Below are 16353 nucleotides of genomic sequence, written 5' to 3'. Positions count from 1 at the left end.
GAAAGTGGCGGCTGAGCACACGATCATCACCAAACGACGCGCGCAAGAGATATTTCACGCATCTGGCAATATGGGGTGTTTTCTTTATTCTAATAAAACCCATGTCATTCCAAGCATGTGTGTCAATTTTTACCTCTCTATCTACATTATTCCGTGGTTTATTAAGTTTTCAAATTTATACTGACTTTTTGATCACCCGATAAATTAAATTTTTCCCTCCCCAGGAATGAAATGAACATAAGGAATAACATCAATAAAACTGAGATATTTATGAATTAAAAAAAGTTTGGAAATACAGATTTAATTTATGTTGCTGTGTACTGGCTTGCAGGTAACGACATTTCTTAATACTCAGTGTCAATGTGCTATGTAGTTCACAAATTCTGGACGATTACATTTATTTTTCTCACTATGATGTCGATCTCTTAGATGACTACAAAATATTATATTTCGGAAATAATTCAAATCAGTTACAACAAGAAAATAAAACTCGAAGGCGAATGAAAATCCAGAATTACTCTTACTGAAGTAAGTTGCTCAAGATACAAGCTGCACGAGCAACTAGGCACACGCAGTTCACTAGTAGTTTTAAATACACTCCTGGAAATGGAAAAAAGAACACATTGACACCGGTGTGTCAGACCCACCATACTTGCTCCGGACACTGCGAGAGGGCTGTACAAGCAATGATCACACGCACGGCACAGCGGACACACCAGGAACCGCGGTGTTGGCCGTCGAATGGCGCTAGCTGCGCAGCATTTGTGCACCGCCGCCGTCAGTGTCAGCCGGTTTGCCGTGGCATACGGAGCTCCATCGCAGTCTTTAACACTGGTAGCATGCCGCGACAGCGTGGACGTGAACCGTATGTGCAGTTGACGGACTTTGAGCGAGGGCGTATAGTGGGCATGCGGGAGGCCGGGTGGACGTACCGCCGAATTGCTCAACACGTGGGGCGTGAGGTCTCCACAGTACATCGATGTTGTCGCCAGTGGTCGGCGGAAGGTGCACGTGCCCGTCGACCTGGGACCGGACCGCAGCGACGCACGGATGCACGCCAAGACCGTAGGATCCTACGCAGTGCCGTAGGGGACCGCACCGCCACTTCCCAGCAAATTAGGGACACTGTTGCTCCCGGGGTATCGGCGAGGACCATTCGCAACCGTCTCCATGAAGCTGGGCTACGGTCCCGCACACCGTTAGGCCGTCTTCCGCTCACGCCCCAACATCGTGCAGCCCGCCTCCAGTGGTGTCGCGACAGGCGTGAATGGAGGGACGAATGGAGACGTGTCGTCTTCAGCGATGAGAGTCGCTTCTGCCTTGGTGCCAATGATGGTCGTATGCGTGTTTGGCGCCGTGCAGGTGAGCGCCACAATCAGGACTGCATACGACCGAGGCACACAGGGCCAACACCCGGCATCATGGTGTGGGGAGCGATCTCCTACACTGGCCGTACACCACTGGTGATCGTCGAGGGGACACTGAATAGTGCACAGTACATCCAAACCGTCATCGAACCCATCGTTCTACCATTCCTAGACCGGCAAGGGAACTTGCTGTCCCAACAGGACAATGCACGTCCGCCTGTATCCCGTGCCACCCAACGTGCTCTAGAAGGTGTAAGTCAACTACCCTGGCCAGCAAGATCTCCGGATCAGTCCCCCATTGAGCATGTTTGGGACTGGATGAAGCGTCGTCTCACGCGGTCTGCACGTCCAGCACGAACGCTGGTCCAACTGAGGCGCCAGGTGGAAATGGCATGGCAAGCCGTTCCACAGGACTACATCCAGCATCTCTACGATCGTCTCCATGGGAGAATAGCAGCCTGCATTGCTGCGAAAGGTGGATATACACTGTACTAGTGCCGACATTGTGCATGCTCTGTTGCCTGTGTCTATGTGCCTGTGGTTCTGTCAGTGTGTTCATGTGATGTATCTGACCCCAGGAATGTGTCAATAAAGTTTCCCCTTCCTGGGACAATGAATTCACGGTGTTCTTATTTCAATTTCCAGGAGTGTAGTTTGAGAAACACCTCAAACATTTTCTGACCATTGGCTAAAGTCTGTGACCAATTCTGTGAAGCTGCTTCAACAGCTCACTGATGCCAGGAGCAATAAGAAGTTGTCAAAATCGCTGCTCGAATAACTTTTGGTAGTGCACTTGAGCGTACTGGTTTCGGAGTGTTGTTGAAATAAACCCCTTTGTCAGTAGGAAATCCAAGTAGCACTAATTCCAATCATCGCTTTGGTAGGACTAAGAAAGCAGATATCCAAATCTACTACAGTATTTCAAACGACTTCCGTTATAGTTCAAGAACAGAGGTCAGTAAAATAACAAGCCCTTAAGATGTGATGGGACTCAGTTTTAATGGTCGTACTGCCGTTCAAACACTATTAATCACAAGACTGAAAATGCTTGAATCCAGAGTGCAAACGACGGGGTCATCAGTATGCGGAACAGTGGAAAGCCGTTTTATGGAGTGGTGAGTTATGGTACTTGCCAAGCTGATGGTATTTACACGATTGTTCTGCTGAGAGTGAAATTCAGTGGGAGTTTATGGTGGTCTTGAGTTGTTTCTCCTAGTGTGACCATGGAACATTAATTGCCTTCAAGGAGAAAAGACCAGAAGTATTAATAAAGACATTACTGTTCAAATGTATGTGAATTTCTAAGGGACCAAACTGCTAAGGCAATCGGTCCCTAAAAAATATTACTGCAACAGACTGAAATTGGACTTTTTTATATTAGCGTGTTAATGAAGCTGTCCAAAAAGCAAGGATCGTTGTATTTTGGCTTTAAAGAAGAATATGGATTTGTTGTACACGTCTGCTCAACGACTTGACCTGGACCCCACTGAACTTTTTTATATGAACCAAAGCTTCGGCAATGCGAAAAATTAATTTACCTAAAAACTTAGCAACAGATTTTCGCCATGCTCAAGAAGAATGGGAACAATCTTCATTTGGTATACAGAACTTAGTCTTTCCCACGGGAAAGGGGAAGTTTGCAGGGCAGCATCCGTAGCTAAGTCACCGAGCGTGAGAGCCTATGAGGTTGTGTGGTATATGATTTAGTGTGACAGAGGGACATCATTCTCCAGTTCGAGTGAGGCCAGTGGGGTGTCTGCAATTTTTAAAGGTTATTCGAGATTAGAACTGATTGTAAAATAATAATATGAGAATAGTAAGTTGTTGCGGATGCCTATCTACCTGCTCAGCAACATTGGTGGGGGTGTTGTAGCACTGATATATTGTGCCACCTGACGACGAAGCGTATGGAAGCACGGGGAGAGAGCCCAAATAAAATTTAATTAATACTTTTGATTGTAGATTCAGCTTTGTCTTCAAATTACGAGCCGACTGATATAGATCACAGGAGAATCGGCCCAGTAGTTTAAAAGTCAATTTAATCAACTGACAATTAAATCGTGTCAAATGAATTTTCCTCGGCCATTGGGGACCTCTGTAAGCTTGCTTAACAGCAGGATGCCGGTCTCGTGAAGGGGCTACAATTTTTTGAAGCCTGGCTTCATTAAAGTAGAATTTGTACAATATGGCGTATTCCTGGAAGCCAGTGTAGCCATTAGTATGAATTTCATTCTTCCTTCAGGAACACCGCAGGGACACGCCCCGCCTACCATTTTCGTAGAAGTCCCTCTACTCTAGGTCTCCCAAGCTGTAGATTGCAGGCACTGCCTTCACGGGCCGCAACAAACTCATAAGGAGCCCCTGTTCATTTGGCCACGGAGCTCCTTTTCTTGCCGGTGGAGGCATACAGAGTCGTTGGATCGTAGCGCACAAAAGTGATGAGGGATGCAATCAGCGGCCCATCTGAACTCACTTCTTAATAGGTGCAGGTTCGTGTGCATCGCCAGCTAGCAAGCTGCCGCCATTATTTACGGGTGTGTATGCTTCTTGCATTGGCAGCAGCTATTGATCGCGCGACTCGCTACAGCACGGTCAGTAATTAGTTTCCGACGCGAAGCAATAGCGCGTGTACAAAATCGTAGGCGCGGGAACGCATCAAGTTTCCGTAATAGCAATAGAAACCACCCCTGCCAGGGGTCAGTCTCCTCTATTCTCATAACTGTTAGTATTTCAATTATCTCTCTGCGCACTCTCTAGTAATTCAGGGGTTACACCATTCATCACAATGTCCGTAAATTGTTTCATTTTTAATTGTTTTTGTGTCTCGAGCTAAAACAAGACTCGTTCTCGCCAGTTTCTTAGCTTAATTTATGTGCAGTAACCGTTACCCACTTGTAACATACTACTTCTCATTTAATATATTATTCTGGGACAATATATGCAACATTTTACCAGATCTGTCTGTTTTAGGCTTGGTCTTTGGCTTCGCTCTATTGTCTCTTTTTATTATCAATTCGAATATTAAAATCCCAGCTACACGTGATTGAGTCTGGCGCCGGCTGCTGTCGGGACAGCAACAAAGTCGCAGGTTAAATTTAAAGCTGTCAGCTAATTAGGGTAATCAGAATCAATTTAATCATAGCTATCACACTTCCAGGAAATTTCACCATCTCACTCCATTGGAAGAATCTCCAGCCACGCCCAAACAAGAAGCAAACAGCAGCAATTGACGTCCTATGGCTGTAAGCCGTTCAGTGTTTTCATTTATGTACATGCCTTGCAACGTGCTGTCCAGAAGAGATCTCCACACCCTCGTACTGTTACGTACTTATGGAGAGCCTTGCAGAGTTCATGGTGTCAGCTCCCACCACCACTACTTCAGTCATTAGTCGAATCCATGCCAAGTGTTGCGGCACTTCTGTGTGCTCTTCGACAACCACGAGTAACTAGTGCGTCATGGTCACAATACAAGCTAAACCGTGACACAACATCACACAAATAAGTGACTACAACATATATAGCACGCCTGGGCGAGTTCTGTTAATCCGTGTGAGCAGGATGGCATAGTAAACAAATTTAAATTGCAATACGCATGGCCAAACCGTTGGCACATTACACTGAAGAGCCAAAGAAACTGGTACACCTGCCTAATACCGTTTACAGTCCCTGAGAGAACGCAGAAATGCCGCAGCACGACGTGCTGATGTCTGAAGTAATGCTGGAGGGAACTGATACCATGAATCCTGCAAGGCTGTCCATAAATCCGTAACAGTACGAGGGGGTGAAGATCTCTTCTGAACAGCACGTTGCAAGGCATCCCAGATGTGCTCAATAATGCCCATGTCTGGAAGTTTGGTGGCCAGTGGAAGTATTTAAACTCAGAAGAGTGTTTATGGAGCCACTCTGTAGCAATTCTGAACGTGTGGGTTGTCATATTGTTCTGCTGGAATTGCCCAAGTCCGTGGGAACACACAATGGATATGAATGGAGGCAGGTGATCAGACAGGATGTTAACGTACGTGTCACCTGTCAGAGTCGTATCCAGACGTATCAGGAATCCCATGTCACTCCAACTGCACACGCCCCATACCATTACGGAGGCTCCGCTAGCTTGAACAGTCCCCTGCTGACATGCAGCGTCCATGGAGTCATGAGGCTGCCTCCATACCCGTACACGTCCATCCGCTAGATAAAATTTAGGGTGTACGCCGTATCTGTATCACGGTGTCACATTTCATACTGTTGCCAGGGCATCTGTTTGGAATTTTTTGGAAATTTGTGGTAAGGTCTTATGGGACCAAACTGCAGAGGTCATTGGTGCCTAAGCTTACGCACTACTTCATCTAACTTAAACTAACTTACGCTAAGGACAACACACACACCCATGCCCGAGGGAGGACTCGAACCTCCGACGGGGGGAGCAGCGCGGACCGTGAAAGGCGCCTGAGACCGCGTGGCTACCCCGCGCGGCGGGCATCTGTTTGTGCACGCATATCGACTTCCCGCGTGTTGATCCGTGAACTGAAACTAGACTCGTCAGACCAGGCAACGTGTTGCCAGTCATCAACAGTCCAATGTTGGTGTTGACGGGCGCAAGCGAGGCGTAAAGCTTTGTGTCGTGCAGTCATCAAGGGCACAAGAGTGGCAGGATTCGAATCTGCGACAGTAGCGGTCGCGCGGATCCAGACTGAAGCGCCTAGAACCGCTCGTCCACGACGGTCGGCTGGTCCCGTTCCTGCAGGATCTTGTTCCGGTCGCAGCAATGTCAAAGACCTGATGTTTCACCGGATTCCTGATATTCACGGTACACTCGTGAAACGGTCGTACGGGAAAATTCCCACTTCATCGCTACCTCGGAGATGCTGTCTTCCATCGCTCGTGCGCCGACTACAACACGTTCAGACTCATTTAAATCTTGATAAGCTGCCATTGTAGCAGCAGTAACCGATCCAACAACTTAAACTGGCACTTGTTGTCTTATATAGGCGTTGCCGACCGTAGCGCCGTATTCTGCCTGTTTACATATCTCTGTATTTGAATACGTATGACTATACCAGTTTCTTTGGCGCGTCGGTGTAGAAGTTGGCCACAGTCAGGGTGAGATAGACTGGGAGTTGAAAGTTGTCCATTTCATGGCCTTCGAGTAGATTTCAAGAGAAAGAAGACATTCAGCAGCAGTAGATACAAGGTTTTCGAGGCATTCCCGACATTATCTTGCCATAAGTGCCCAAAGATCTCCAACCAACACAACACCTACTCTGGCTATGGAAATAGCAACAGTTTTTGGGCCGTACATATCTCTGCATAATGGTGTATCTCCAGCTTCGAGAGGCTCCTCTGTATGCTCGACGATCAGCCAGATGAATTCCCTTTACACATAAGCAGCGCGGGACTTTATGAATGTGATGAACTGCTTTGCCCGCTGTTAATATACCCAGGTATATTGTGTTAATTGTCCTGTTTACGGCTGAATCACGATCTAGCACGTTTCTAGCATTGTCAGTCGGCTAAAGCCTTGAGAATATTATGGAATGAAACTGAAATGAGGCGCGAATGTTACCGCTCTCGGCAGCATGTTAGGATCACGTACGTCCCTACGCTTTTTTTTTCCGCACTGTCACAAGTGCTGTTTATAGCCGTGTTATCTTGCAATCGAATAAGCGGCTTTTTCATGGTGCATACAGATCTGACTTCCCTTTGTTAGACTGTGATAACATAAGACCACCAGCACGGTCTGGTAGATGAGTACATATAACACACGGGCATCACACGTCTAGAATGGCTATCTCGTTTCCCAGACCTAAATTCTTCTAAACATACATGTGACTCTTCGTCGAGTGACTGCAGCCCAAAAATCGCTACGGCAGATCAATCCTTGCCTCAAAAGAGGGCACATGTCCAACACTGGGAGGCGTTGTTGAAAATTATTCTGGATGGCCTACTTTACAAAATGAGGAACCATCGTACCACATCCCGTATTTCTCGAGTTATGTAAATGAATGTAGTTGTCTAATAGCATGATCATTCTGCGTTGGAAAGGGCAGCAACGTAACAGACAATTATATACCATATTTAATCTTACTGGCCGTAGAATATTTTATTCATTTGACGATTAATGTCAAAGAATACCCGTATGCCACATTTTACCTACAATGCGATATACAAGTCTCGAGGCTCATATTATTCACCATGTACTTATTTCAAAAGTAGAGCTGTAGATGAAGGTGTTAGTTTTCCAGGAATTACCAACAGAAGTAAACCTTCAAGTTTCGGAGATTATCTGGAACAGCTCACTTCAGAGTCAACGGACGGCAATGCACAAGCTGTCTGGTACAGCTGTAGAGGACCGACAGTGTCAAAGTTTGTAGCGCTACTATACTCTCAGTGTGCCAGGACGCCCAGACACTGCAATAGTAGCCGAAACATCGGTAGTTTCGTCACATCATGAAGCGGTACCACTCGCAGAAGAATCTTATGTACAAGAGACCAATGAAATTGGGTCAGGAGATGTCATCCGCGCCGAAAAATAATGGTGAAACTCAAGTACCAACAATTCCCTGATACCTCGGACGACCAGTCACAGCAGGAGAGCATAGTCTGTCAGCTGCCCTACTAGCCGTCCAGATTATCGGAATTTTTTTTTATTTTTTTTACCATGGGTTCCTCTGAAACGCTGTTCTACAGAAGCTTAGTGTCTATTTCCTACACACACACACACACACACATTTCCTGTGACTCACTCAGATGTAGGACTTCAGCGATTGACGACCATCATGCAAGTGCAAGCGTGGAGAGATCCGCTACATCTAGACATTGCGTTAGATGGTGCTGGATGTGACACTCGCAGAAATGTCGTCGAATTTCAGCAGTGTCATTCCTCTGGAAACTTAAGAGTCTCTCATCAGCAGCATACGTGTGAAAGAGTTCATTCAGACATACTACAAGATCCCACCATGTGTATCGCAGCAACAGAAACCAATTCCTATTATCTTAACTAATGAAGTAAACAATTACCTTATTCGAATCTTCTCTTTTCTATTCAAAGATAAAGGTGACATCAAACGGCCAACAGTATAGTTGGTAGTCTATTATCAAAAACGTCACCTCTGTTTTGTAGATGGAAGAGGAGTAGATTTACCTTATGAAATGCCGATGATAACTACAGGTAACTACCAAAAATATTCCTTTGAACAGAGTTTTCGAGCTTCCTTCACACAAAGTCTCCTACAGAGGTAATACGCGGTCTGCAGATACTTAACGTGAGGTCTACCTACGACTAAAAGCACAATTAGGGAATACGTCCCTCATATACAAATTTTACGCTTTTGAATAGTAATTGAAGACCAGTTCATATTAACTTGCCCTTATATTTATCTTCTGCAGTTATGAATGGAGTATACTTATCTTTCAAAATTACTCTACGCCTTGAGGAACGCTCCAGGTAATACGTGGAAGATAACTTCCCGCTCTACGTATACTCATGCGCAGTTTGAATCCGTTGCATTCATCCAGTGTGTTTGAATAGCGAAAGTATGGAGAAGTGGTGTATTGCTATGTCAACGCGAGTTAAACAGCGTGCTGTTATCGAATTTTCAACTGCTGGAAAAGTGAATCCTAGTGAAACTCATCGTCGTTTAAAGGCTGTTTATAGTGACAACGCTGTTGATAGGTCTACTGTAAATCGTAGCGTAATAAGATTTCGTGCTTGCGGGCGTGGAAAAGACATAACTGTTGATGAAACACACAGCGGACATCTGATCGCTGCCACAAACGATAAACATCGCAAACTCGTCAACGATTTGATGCAAAACAACTAGCGAATCACTCAAAACCGTATCACAAACCATACTGGAATAACCAACGAACGTGTCAGTTTCATTATTGAACAATTTGGTTACCATAAAATCTGTGCACGTTGAGTACCGCGCCGTCTCACAGAGGAGAACAGACACGGTCGATTGGACAGTTGTGAGACGTTTTGCAGCGCTACCATGACGAAGGAGGCGACTTCCTTGGCCGCGCTGGCTAGCCGCGCAGTCTTAGGCGCCTTGTCACGGTCCGCACGACTCTCCCCGTCGGAGGTCCGAGTCCTCCCTCTGGTATGGGTGTGTGTGTGTGTTATCCCTAGTGTAAGTTAGTTTAAGTTAGATTAAGTAGTGCGTAAGCTTAGGGACCGATGACCTCAGCAGTTTGGTCCCGTAAGCTCTTAGCACAAATTTCCAAATTTCCTTGAATATCGTGACGGGTGACAATTGTGGGTCCATCATTACGACCCAGAAGAGAAAAGACTTAGTACTGAATATTGACATTCGCCTTCTTCTGAGGTGAAAAAAATTCGAAACACAGCCATCTTTTTTTAAAAAAAATAAAAAAGACCTTGTTTTGAGATGTTCACTGAGTTTATGAGACCAATTATCTGGTACGAGGGCCAGTGGTACATACAATCTCTTAAAATACCTGCAACGTCGAGTTGGTTGTGTTAGAAATAGCCTGGCGTCAATAATCTTGCAGTAGTCCACACACCTCGCGCACAAATAAAGAGGGTCTGCGGAACCTGAAGTCTGAACCGAATGCACACACTTCTTACTCCCCTAATCTTGCCCGTTTTGATTTTTCTGTTTTTCCTCTATTCAAGAGAGATATCAAGGGTATTCATTACACCTCGGACGATGAGGTGAAGGCGACTGTCAATTCCTGGATTCGAGAAAAGTCGGAAGAATTTAGAAGTGGCGTTATGAAAAAAATTGTTACACATTGGCAGAAATGTCTCACTCTTAACAGTGACTACGCTGAAAAATAAATATACGATTTTAAACCTTACGAAGGCAACGGCTTTGCCGCAGTGGTAACGCCGGTTCCCGTCAGATCTCTGAAGCTAAGCGCTGTCGGGCTGCGCTAGCACTATGATGGGTGACCATCCGGTCTGCAGAGATCTCTTGCCAAGCGGAGTGCACTCAGCCCTTGTGAGGCAAACTGAGGAGCTACTTGATTGTGAAGTAGCGGCTCCGGTCTGGGAAATTGACAACGGCCGGGAGAGCGGTGTGCCGACCACATGCCCCTCCATATCCACATCCAGTGGCGCCTATGAGCTGAGGATGACACGGAGGTCAGTCAGTACCCTGGGGCCTTCATGGCTTGTTCGGGAGGAGTTTAGTTAGTTAAACCTTACGAATTATACTTTAACATACTTTTCGACCGAACTTCCTAATTCTTTTTGTTCGTGTCCTACAAGCATGTGTACATTATTTTTCAGCCTATCCTTATATATTGCCATTTGTGTTTCGTCATTTTTAGGAACTACCTAATATTAGCCTACAGTGCAATAAATCTCTAGAGTTTCCGTGACAATGAAAAGGTAAAGCAGTCATCACAGCAGTCTCCACACTGATTTACTAGGCAGAGTCTTATTACAAGTGGAACACCGTCGCCTTTCTCCGACCTTCGGACCGACTTACCCAGCTAGTTATACGCAGACCTACAGTTTAACGTGGGTTCCGAAACACGGTGTCACTCGGCATTTTTTACATCAACAAACACTGGCATAAGTGAAAGAAGTGGTAAGCGACAGGTAATAGTTCTAGGATTGAACAGGGATCGAACCCGAGACTTTTGGATTGTGAGTGCTTTGACATTTCACCCCTGAGCACGATTTCACGCAAAATGACTGGCGAAACACTCAAAAGTGTATCGCAAACCATACTGGAATATCCAACGAACGTGTCAGCTTCATTAGTGAACTATGGTTACTCCAATTTTATTCAGTTACCTCTTCATGTGATTTGTCTTATTTTGAAACACTGCAGCATTTCGGATTCTTGGTAAAAGGTTTCATTCCCTCATTTTTTGTCTTTAAAGGAGTTGTCCCTATGTAGCTGCTTTCTTATGAGAAGAGTTTAGCTCTCAGCTCTTTCTTCATTCTTCTTTAATTAACTTATGCCTAATGCACTGAAGTCTGGAAGAGCCCTGGAGATATCTGGGCAGAGTGAATCACTGACTGACCTGCATTATCAGGCCATAGCAGGGAAAAATATCTCTCTTCCTTCAGTTTCTTTGAGCAGACCTTCAGTTTATCCGTTATTTGGAAGTAATCCTCGTTTGCTTGCAATCGCATCCTTCTCATCAAGGGCGTAATACAGTTAGTTGCCGAGTGTCGCTTCTGGACTTTTAAAATTTATGTATTTTATAAGCAGTAGTACTAATAGTGTAATACAATCACGTCACTTATCGTGCTTTTTGTACAATGTTCCATGTAAATTGTGTGGGACCAAAAGAACGAGAACAAATCTCGATCGGAATGTAGCTAAGTGTACACGCTATGTACTTCGCTTACACCTACTTCTACGACTGTGTATTGAAAATCACTAGAAAGCGTGTGGCAAAGGGTATTTTTGATTTTACCAAATATTATGGTTCTTCCAAGTTCCATGCACGGATGGGGCGTGGAAAGAAAGTTTGCTTTTACGCCCCCTGTAACAGCTGTTATTAATGTAATTTTATCTTTAGGTCCTGAATCATTACGCAGGAGACTAAAGAGTATTCTTAGTTTCCATCCTGAAAGCCGATTCTGGGAAGTTTTTGTGAGGTGTGCAAGGTTTTTCTTCATAAACACTATTTCGCCACTAACACTTCGCCTGTGCCGTTGGTATCTTTGCATGCACTTGATGTCCCTGTTGGTTCAGTCTGTGGTCAATCCCACATTTTAGAGCAGTATTTCAGTGCTTTTTATAATCAGCACTTTTTGTACACTATCTTCAGTGTACCAGTATTGTACCAATGAATCGAAGCCTGACGTTTGCTTTACATACAACTGATCCCGTACAGTCACTTCATATCTCATTATTATTCGAAGTTATTCGTGTAACATGACTATGACCCGCTATGATTCCTTAACTGTGTAGTCAACTTTACTTTCCCCTACATCATTAAGAGCTAGCTGCAAGCATTTATAACAGGCAGGTATTTTTCTAGATCTAACAGGATATTACTACAAACTTTATAGGAATGAACTTCCTCATCGATGAACACATCATCTGCAAAAATCAAAAGATTGCAGTTAACTCAGTGCACCAGGAATTATCGTATTGGACCTCCATGGAACACACCGGATACAGGTACTGCTTCTGCATTCGTCTCTGTCTGCTTTATTGTATCTGTCATTGTTTTTTTATTCCGTCGTAAACTGGTTAGGTGCGCGATGCGATCGTATTTTCTTCGAAATAGTCGGTGTTGGACCGAATCGATAACTTTTCGGAACTCTAGTAAGAACCCATATAGCTAACTCCAGCCAAGAGATAGAAAACACAAGGTGTGAAGAGAGGAATTTGAAATTTCTGAAGATCATTGTTTTCAAAACTGCTGGTTTTCATTGGGAAGGTGATCCTGTTCAAGGTGTGTCATTACGTGTGTTCTCAAATTTTCTTACACTTATATGTGAGTTAAACAGGAAGGTGGTTTTGTAGTTCAGTTCTGTTGTCTTTGTTGTAGATGGATGTGACCTATGCTTTTTCCCAATCACTGAGAAATGTTCTCTCCCCCAGGGATGTGCACCAAATTATATTCAAGGATGGAGCTAACACTCTTGCGAATATATTATCTGAAGAGTGACACTGTCGGGGCGCGCTACCTTATTTAATGTTAGCGTGAAACGGTACAGTAGTTTCCGCTCTATAAGCAGCAGGTTTCGCTGCTCGCTCGCACCGGGAAATAGAAACAGAGGCGGCTCCGCAGCCAATTTTATTACACGACGCGGCCGGCCGCGGGTGCAACAGAACCCATGTGGACGGGTGGAAAGAAATGTGTCAGGCTTCATAATAAGTATTTATATGTGTCGTGTATTATGCATTTCTTGTACGTGGATGTGAATCTGCACATGAACATTCCTAATCCTCCTCACACCTTTTCGTAAAGCGTGGCCAAATCTTTGTTGGGAAGTAGTTCTGTAGTATAGTAGTGCCAACCTTACTCCTGGCTAGAGGATCAGAGAGACAGCACAGACAGGTAAAAGTCAAATACTTTCCAGTGTCACAAGATTTGGGGTGGAGAGGTTGGTCGCGGCCAAGTGGTTCGACCACCCCCTCCACCGGGGCCCAGGAAGACCTCCGGGTGCCCGCCATATTCTTAGGGTGTTACAGAAGACGGGTAAGTGAGCAGACGTGCCCTCAGTGCGTCTGTCTTAATGTTCACGCATGGAAGAGAGGTATTTGAATATTTGTACTAATTCTTTTATTTCCAGCTTCGGATTGTGTAAGGTAATGAATGTGCTCGTTTAATTCCGGAAATTTGACCCCCTGTGTGAATGTATCTGGTCCCCAGTTTGCCCGTTATCCTCCTCACATAGTGAATGTCCTATGTAAAATATTGGGAGACATTGGTGGTATACATTTGGCCAACGCAATTCCGTCTTACCCGTAGAAATGTGCGTGCAGATTAGTATATAATATACCCGAGCTATAAGTTGTAAAATTGTAATATCTGTAAACTGAAACAATTGCTGCTATCGCAGTAAAGTCGAGTGATAATGTTTAAAATAAATAGGTAATCAACTGTCATCAATCTTTAACATACCTTAAAAATCACAAAGAAGTCAAGTTAAAGGAATTTATTTAAAATAAAAGCTATAGAATGCAGGGACCCACACATCAGCGTGTGAGCCCTCCAGGCCCTTGCCTAGTATCGTACAGAAAGGACACGCTCTCTAGGTAGCGCTCTCAAGCTCTTCTCCCCAGTTATCCGTTGCGCAATTTTGATTCAGGGCTTGACGACATCAACTTTCATCTGGCGTCCCTAGGCAAGGAGGTAAGACGGTAAACTTTCAAGCGATTCCCACTGTTCCTCAGTTTTTGAACTATGCCGCCACTACTCGTCTTTGCAGCCGTAATGTAACAGCATGGAGGCAGCTTCTCCTGACTTTTCTTTAAAAAATAACATTCGGAGACATAATACAACATTTGGGATTTCGTTTTCCCATTATCTCCTTTAGTTCCAACTTCATCAATAAATGTCTGTGCAATAATTTTTATGTAACAGACACCTTAATTACATGACCAAAATTGCTTAAGGTTTTGGTAGAAGTCCTGCGACTGCAAAATGACTCACAATTCTAATTACAGGCTTCTAGGGTTTGTAGGGGGACTTACTAGATAAACTTTTGATACCGAATCCATGTTCAGAAACGTACCCTTAGGATGTAAAATACGTTTGAAGATTGGCTCACTTTCAAACCTCCCATTTCAAGGAACGCACACAGCGGAGAAAATGAGCTCTGACCTGTGTGCTCCACAGGAGTCCAAGGCATGGACAATTTTTCGAGTATTCGTCGCCGAGTTCTCTTGTATGCGTCGAAGCAAGAACACACCCAACGGGGGGAAGGGGGGGGGATCCACGGGGTCCGGATGCCCCCACCCCACCTAAATGAAATTGCACACGATCTAGCTGTCATAAACTTAAACTGGAAGCTATAAAGGGGCTATCAAAAAGTTTCTGTTTGAGAGCGTTGCTGCAGGGTACATGAAACGTAACGCGATTTCGATGCGGGTATATAAGCATCGACATGCAGGCAAGGGATTACTCTGGCATTCGTGTCCTTTCGGCATGCGTGAGGCAAATATGGAAACGTGAACTATGGTGATGTTATTACCAAATACATGTATACAGGACCAACTTGCTGTTATTCGAAAGACACTGTGTTTTGTCAAAAAGGTATCTTCAACCTGGTGCGTCGGTGGACAGTTTGCCTGAGTGGCATACCAGTTCTGGACTGTACGGTCTGCTAACGGAAACTTTTTGATCGTCCCTTATGTTTTCATTATCAAACATACGACAAAAAAGAGATACACACTAGCGACAGACAACAAGGCTATCGATAGATTTAATAGATTTAAACTGCCGATATATCGATTACACTATCGGCTTTTGCCTGTCCGTGCTTTATCCAACACCAACTACTGTAGCCGGCCGCGGTGATCGAGCGGTTCTAGGCGCTTCAGTCTGGAACTGCGAGACCTCTACGGTCGCAGGTTCGAATCCTGTCTCGGGCATGGATGTGTGTGATGTCCTTTGGTTAGTTAGGTTTAAGTAGTTCTAAGTTCTAGGGGACTGATGACCTCAGAAGTTAAGTCCCATAGTGCTCAGAGCCATTTGAACCATTTTGGACCAACTACTGTACAGTGTTGTCCTCACTTGAGTTCAGTTTTCGTTTCGTTAATCAGTTCAATTCTTACTTAAGTGCTGCCGTTTATTATGTTTGTTCTGTGTGTTCTTCAGATAGTTTTTAATTACGGATAATATTGTAACAAGAAAGAAGAAAACCCGATTTTTATTCGTCCACTAGCAGTATGATAAATTAAAAATATGTATTCACTAATTACCTATCTGTAGCAGATTAGTGTTAGCTCTAGATTCGATATTTGGAGACTGGTAGAACTTAGGGGTTGAAATATTTCAGTATTTCACAAGGGAGCGGATAGGTGAACATCACTGCAAATAATATTTAACTAAAATCAGTGCATAAAAATACACCTGGATTTGCCTGTGTCGCCCAGAAATCTCGTTTATCAACAAAAATATCACCCGAATGGAGATGGTTGCATTTCTTTAAAAACTGGCTAAAATTCTGTCATTATTAGCTCAAATCTGGTCATCCATGTGGTACTCAGTTATGAAAACCGGCTTCGATACGCAACGATGGGGAGGAGAATGTGGAGAACTGAAGGGATATGTATTTACGTATCTCGTGCACTTGGATGAGCTATGACTCGGCAAGGTCCATTCCTTCACTAGACGCGGAATGTAGAAGTCTACTTCTGCTCAGCTGCAGATTAAATCGGCAACGGTGCTGTAGGGCGGGTTGGTCAAAGACAGTGCCAGGGGGTCTTTCAGTCTCTAGTTTTGTTCTAAAACTGCGGGAATGCTCTCTGTCTCCCATCTGCATAGAGATAGATCATAAATTATGCATTATGTTCGAGGTGCTAGAAATATGTAGAGCACT

This window comes from Schistocerca piceifrons, chromosome X (genome assembly GCF_021461385.2).
Source record: "Schistocerca piceifrons isolate TAMUIC-IGC-003096 chromosome X, iqSchPice1.1, whole genome shotgun sequence".
In the NCBI taxonomy this organism is placed as follows: Eukaryota; Metazoa; Arthropoda; class Insecta; order Orthoptera; family Acrididae; genus Schistocerca; species Schistocerca piceifrons.
The sequence above is the reverse complement of the archived record's forward strand: the minus strand, read 5'-3'. Positions refer to the sequence as shown.